The sequence below is a fragment of the Canis lupus genome, chromosome 30 (genome assembly GCF_003254725.2).
Source record: "Canis lupus dingo isolate Sandy chromosome 30, ASM325472v2, whole genome shotgun sequence".
NCBI lineage: Eukaryota > Metazoa > Chordata > Mammalia > Carnivora > Canidae > Canis > Canis lupus.
This window is the reverse complement of record NC_064272.1, coordinates 10251706-10259061: the sequence shown is the minus strand read 5'-3', so window position 1 is coordinate 10259061 and position 7356 is coordinate 10251706.

Here is a 7356-nt window from a genome sequence, read left to right as displayed (position 1 = left end):
CCATCACTATTCATTGTTCATCTTTTGCATCATTTTAATATATGCTCTTTTAAAAAAAAATTACACTCTGCCAATGTGCGGCTTGAACTCATGACCCTAAGATCAAGAGTCATATGCTCTATCGACTGAGCCAGCCAGGCACTCCAATATATACCCTTCTGAAACATCATGTTTTATTGTTAGTTGTCTTAAATTCTTTCTGGAAGGAGGCAGAATGTTAATTGGTTTACTCATTAGTTCATTAAAATAAACATGTTTACTCTCTAGACTTGTTTTCTCACCCATAAATCAGGAATAATGATCCCTCACTTAGTTCATACAATTGAAGTTCAGATCAGATGAGATGATGTATGTGAAAATGCTTTGTAAAGCAAGGTACCAGCATAATTAGTTTATTTAAACCTGGGAGTCATGCTGAATATCTTTTCTTCTTTGCCCCCGATATCCTAACCTTTAGCATGTCTTGTCAATTTAACTTCCTGCATTTCTGTCAAATATGACCACCTTTATCTTCACCATCACTCCCCTGACCAAGCCACCCACCATCATCTCTCGCTTGAATCATTATGGCACTCTCTTACTAGTCCTCTCTTTTTCACTTTGGCTTCCTTTAAATAATTTTCTCAATTTTAGCCAGTGTAGTATTTTAAAAATGCTTGTGTGATTGTTTCTCCCTTGTTTAAAGTCCCATTCAATAGCTTTCCAGAACTCTGAAGATAAAATTTAAAATCCTTAACTCAACTCTGCAAGATTTAGCCCTTACTTTACCTCTCCTCATCACAATCTGTGCTCCAGTCTCATGACCTTCCTTCAGTTGCTCCCTGAAGGTCTTTACACATGCTGTTCTTGATCCTCCCATCCCAGCCCACCCTTGCCCCATTGCCTACCTTTCTTTCTAGTGTCTCAGCTTAGCTATTCCTTTAGAAAACCTTCCCTGACTTCTACACCTAGGTCCAAGAACTCAGAGCTTGTTATCACAATAGCAAGCAGATAATTAATAGTGTAAGCACTTGATACTGTTTCCCCTGCCAGAATATAAGCTCCTCGATGGCAAGGACACATCTATCTAATGTATTACTCCATTACTAATGCCTATTACAATTCCTGATGCATAATAGTGCTCAATTAAGATTTGTGTCACAAATGAATTAATGAATCCTTCCTGCGTACACACTAGCTAGTTTTTCTGGCGGAGGCTGGGACATTGAAAGGTGTGGATGCAGTGGAAAGCAGGACAGAACTTTCTGGCCACTTGTCCCTCCAACTTCCTTGCATCTCTCCTTTTCCCAGTTAGTCAAAACACAGCAGTCTGTGTCTCATTATGGGCTCCTGCAAAAGTGCCCCAGCTGAAATACTGCCCATAAGTGAGTATTTGTGGAGCTCCCTGGGAATTACATCAGGAAAGAGAAGATTGTCTTTGCCAGTACCAAAAGTGAAACAAACCCCAAAAGGAATACCAGACCACAACTCCCCCATTGCCCTCCCATAGGTCAGAGGCTCACAGTGGAGAAAACAGTCTTCTGGTTAGCCTTTTCTTTTAATATCTATTCATTTAAGAGGGAGAGACAGAGACACAGAAAGAGACAGAGAGAGACAGAGAGAGAGCCGCACACAAGCTGCGGGGAGAGGCAGAGAGAGAGGGAGGAGCAGGCTCCCCACTGAGCAGGGAGACCTTATACGGGGCTCTATCCCAGGACCCTGAGATCATGACCTGAGCTAAAGGCAGTCACTTAACCAACTGAGCCACCCAGATGCCCCTTAGTCAGCCTTTCTTTCTCTTGCAAGTTTTTGTTATTTTTCAAATAATAACACTATATTGTCATGGTATAAAGATACTAAAGGATATACAGAAAAAAAGAGCCATATACCCAGTCACTGAATTTCCCTACACAGAAGCCATAACTTCCCAGAAATATTCTATGCAAACACAAACAAATTCATATATATTCTCCCTCCACACTCCTTATACAAAGGTAGCATACTGTTCACACTGTTCTGTACCTTACTTGTTCCATTTAATGATATAGTTTGGAGATTGTTCCATATCAGCTTATGTAAGGCTACTTCATTCTTTTTCACATTTGCATAGTTTTCTATTGAATGCATGTCCCATAATATATCTATTTAGTCCCTTATTTCTGGACATTTATGTAGTTTCTGATATTTTGCTATTGTAACTACCAGTACAATGGATATACTTGTATAAATTTCATTTTACATGTTTGGTTATTTGCATTAGAATATCGAGAAGTGAAATGGCTGATTCAAAAGTATAGACATTATTCAGAATATTGAGTAGATTTCTTTTCTTTATGACTTAGTTTTTAATGAAATAATATTGTGGTATAAAGATGTTCTCTTTTTATCAATATATAGGATGCTCCTTGCATAGAAACACTATTAGAATCATATCTCATTTCATGATTGGATTGTTTGTTTCTTTGGTGTTGAGTTTAATAAGTTCTTTATAGATCTTGGAAACTAGCCCTTTATCTGATAGGTCATTTGCAAATATCTTCTCCCATTCTGTAGGTTGTCTTTTAGTTTTGTTGACTGTATCCTTTGCTGTGCAAAAGCTTCTTATCTTGATGAAGTCCCAATAGTTCATTTTTGCTTTTGTTTCTTTTGCCTTCGTGGATGTATCTTGCAAGAAGTTACTGTGGCCGAGTTCAAAAAGGGTGTTGCCTGTGTTGTCCTCTAGGATTTTGATGGAATCTTGTCTCACATTTAGATCTTTCATCCATTTTGAGTTTATCTTTGTGTATGGTGAAAGAGAGTGGTCTAGTTTCATTGTTCTGCATGTGGATGTCCAATTTTCCCAGCACGATTTATTGGAGAGACTGTCTTTTTTCCAGCAGATAGTCTTTCCTCCTTTGTCAAATATTAGTTGACCATAAAGTTCAGGGTCAACTTCTGGGTTCTCTATTCTGTTCCATTGATCTATGTGTCTGTTTTTGTGCCAGTACCACACTGTCTTGATGACCACAGCTTTGTAGTACAACCTGAAATCTGGCATTGTGATGCCCCCAGCTATGGTTTTCTTTTTTAAATTTCCCCTGGCTATTCGGGGTCTTTTCTGATTCCACACAAATCTTAAAATAATTTGTTCTAACTCTCTGAAGAAAGTCCATGGTATTTTGATAGGGATTGCATTAAACGTGTAAATTGCCCTGGGTAAGATTGACATTTTCACACTATTAATTCTGCCAATCCATGAGCATGGAATATTTTTCCATCTCTTTGTGTCTTCCTCAACTCAACACCAAAGAAACAAACAATCCAATCATTAAATGGGCAAAAGACATGAAGAGAAATCTCACAGAGGAAGACATAGACATGGCCAACATGCACATGAGAAAATGCTCTGCATCACTTGCCATCAGGGAAATACAAACCACAATGAGATACCACCTCACACCAGTGAGAATGGGGAAAATTAACAAGGCAGGAAACCACAAATGTTGGACAGGATGCAGAGAAAAGGGAACCCTCTTACACTGTTGGTGGGAATGTGAACTGGTGCAGCCACTCTGGAAAACTGTGTGGAGGTTCCTCAAAGAGTTAAAAATAGATCTGCCCTATGACCCAGCAATTGCACTGTTGGGGATTTACCCCAAAGATTCAGATGCAATGAAACGCCGGGACACCCGCACCCCGATGTTTCTAGCAGCAATGTCCACAACAGCCAAACTGTGGAAGGAGCCTCGGTGTCCATCGAAAGATGAATGGATAAAGAAGCTGTGGTTTATGTATACAATGGAATATTCCTCAGCCATTAGAAACGACAAATACCCACCATTTGCTTCAACGTGGATGAAACTGGAGGGTATTATGCTGAGTGAAGTAAGTCAATCGGAGAAGGACAAACATATGTTCTCATTCATTTGGGGAATATAAATAATAGTGAAAGGGAATATAAGGGAAGGGAGAAGAAATGTGTGGGAAATACCAGAAAGGGAGACAGAACATAAAGACTCCTAACTCTGGGAAACGAACTAGGGGTGGTGGAAGGGGAGGAGGGAGGGGTGGTGGGGGTAAATGGGTGACGGGCACTGAGGGGGGCACTTGATGGGATGAGCACTGGGTGTTATTCTGTATGTTGGTAAATTGAACACCAATAAAAAATAAATTTATTAAAAAAAAGATTTTTAAAGCAATGTCTACAACCAACATGGAGCTCAAAACTACAACCCCAAGATCAATAGTTGCATGTTTGGCAGACTGAGCCAGGCTGGTGCCCCTGATAGGGTAGGCTTAAAGAACAATCATGGATTGAGAACATGAATTAATATGAATCACCTCTTTAAAGGAGAGTGACATGGAGTTGACCTGCTTTGGCTTTTAGGCCTGTTTCTAGTTCTCCCTGTTTCCTGTTTTCACAGTTTTCTCTTGTTCTATGATGGTAGTACAGTAACCCTCATAGTAAGACTTCAGTAAATATGTTTGATAGATTATAATGTATTGCATTTCCATGAATACAGGTTTCTCAAATAACCGTGTGAATTCCCCCCCTCCTTTGAATGCTGGTAGGGAAAACTCAGATTCTCCCACATAGGCATCATTTACTAAGTCATCAATCAAGATGCCTTGATTCAGATGGGGAATTTTCCGTGCTGTTTGATATCTACCAGGGCCCTTGGAATCAATGGATGAAACTTCTGAAAAACCCCTTTCTTGAAACAATTATCGTTGGCTGGATTTGGTATACTCCATTAGTCCTTCCTGAGAATGCTCATCCAATGTGACATCAGATGTATGTTATTGTTTGGTGAGGCATGGCAATTGCTGGGAGGAAACTGAAATGGATTGAACAATGTATATACAGGGGTAAAAGTGTGTGTGACTAAAACCATGCTCCTTGGTATTAAGTATGCCACTGACAGCCACTGTAAGGACAATAATGTTCTTCTGATTCTGCAGCCATATTGATCTCTATGTTTCTATCATTTACTAAAACGCAGAAGACATCATGATTATTCGGATAGTTGTGGATGCTTGGCATTGGATATAGGTGAAAGAACATCACAACAAACAGTACAAAAGATTGACAATGAGCACTTAAATTAAATGTTAACATAACTCTATAATTAGGTGTAAAATGCTATAATATATATGGGTTTTAACTGAATGGAAAATCATTTTGAAAGACTTCACGTATTAAATAAAATACTGGAGTACAAATTAAAAAAAAAGAATCATATCTCATTTAAGCACATCAGAATCACTTAGGGATCTTCCAAATAAACTGGGGTTAAAATATATTAAGTGTTGTTTTGCTATCCAGCATATATTCCCATTCCTCCTGGGAAGAATTACAGCTGTTCTTGAATCAATCAATCAACTCAACTCATTCTTTCATATAAAGCCATGTGTTTTGTTTAAATTCAACCTCATTCCTAACCAAAGCAATGGGATATGTTGACTGGCCTAAATCATGGCAACCTAATAGGTTTTAGACATATGATCCACTCAATATTCTGAATAATGATAAATATATGTATTTTTTTAAATTCCTAAATGAGTTCTACTTTTGTGCAGTTGAACATTTCCACAAATGGAAAGTCTAATCATGATATTCCAATGAAAATCTGAAGAACAAGATTTCAAAATGTTCATATATGTAAAATGAAGACAACAAATATTTAGAAGTTGTTAATTTTCCTGCTTCCTTTATATACCCTTGGTACTATCAACAGCCTGGAAATTATGTACCAATTCTTTATACTTTATCACTTTTGATGGGCTTTGTGTTATTATACAAAATAAATGGGTTCTTAAAATTAAAAAAAAAAGTATAGACATTTAAGATTTGGGTAAATATTACTTAATTTCCCTTAGAAAGCTATATCAATATAGGGGTGCCTGGGTGGCTCAGTTGGTTAAGCATCTGCCTTTGGCTCAGGTCATGATCCCAGGGTCCTGAGATGGATCCCCGTATCAGGCTCCCTGCTCAGTGGGGAGTCTGCTTCTCCCTTTCTCTGCCCTTCCTCTGGCTTGGGCTCTCTCTCTCTCTCCAATAATAAATAAAATGTGGAAGGAAAGAAAGGAAGAAAGAAAAGAAAGAAAGAAAGCTATGCCAATTTACATTCCTATTAGGACTATAAGAGAGTAACTCTTTTCCTACACTATCACTAACTCAGAAAGTAATCAAACTACTTTATCTTTGACAATCTGATAGGTGAAAGAAATGATATCCCAGGGTAATTTTATTTTGCATTTCTATTGAATGAGGCTGAACATATTTTCATGTATTTAAGAAACATTTGAATTTTCTTTTCTGTGAATTGTCCATCATATCCTTCACCCATTTTTTAAAAATTCATTTGTTGTTCTTTACGTATTGATTTGCAGATACCATCTACATTAAGGAAAGTAACACTTTGTGTTACAAGTTCCAAACATCACTCTCAATTTGTTGTATATCTTCTAACTTTATGGGTTTTTCCAAGTAAAAAAAAAAATTAAGGAATAAAATTTACCTATTTTTCCTTTATGGCTTCTCAGGTTTGTGTAATATTTCAAAAGGCCTTCCCCATGCTGACTTAAAAATAAGTCTCTTATCTTTCATTCTAGTACTTTTAGGATTTAAGTTTTTACATATAGTTTTGACCCATTTGGAATTTATTTTTGTGTATGGTGAAAGGTAGGAAACCAATTTTATTTTGCAAGCTAGTTTACTCCCCAAACCATTTATTAATGAATCCTTATCTTTCCTCCTGATTCAAAGTACCACATTTAGCCCATATTTAATGAGTACATTTTGGTCAATGTGCTTTTTCAAGTGCAGTGATGTTATACTATGTTTTAATATCTAGGAACCGTGGTTATACTACATAAGAAGTTAGAAAAGTAGCATGACAAGGCCTACTAGATAGTAAAATACATCTTAGATATTTTAATCTAAAACATCTTTACATCTTCTTAGATCTTTTTAGATATTTTATATATTTTAGGTATTTCCTTTTGAACCTTGGAACCAGCTTTTCTATTTTCAGAGAAGAAACTCGTTAGTATTTTTATTGGGAATGCATTAAACTTAAGAATAGCATTCTAAATTATCTTTTATAATCATTTTTTAGTTGACCCGGGGTTCCAGGTAAAAATCACATCATCTTCAAATAATAAAATATTTACCTCTTCATTTCTCATGAAGAATCTTTTTTTTGTGGGGGGGGAGTAAAAAGGCAGCAGCATCATTTCTTTCTTTAAACATAATAAGATTCTTCAAATGGGCAATGGTTCAAAGTTTTGAAAGTATAAAAGTGTAAATAGGAGAAAGTCATCTTCCTCTCCCATTTTCCAGCTTTCCTCCTCACAGGCACCCAATGTTCTTTGTAGTATTTTTTATCTCTTTCT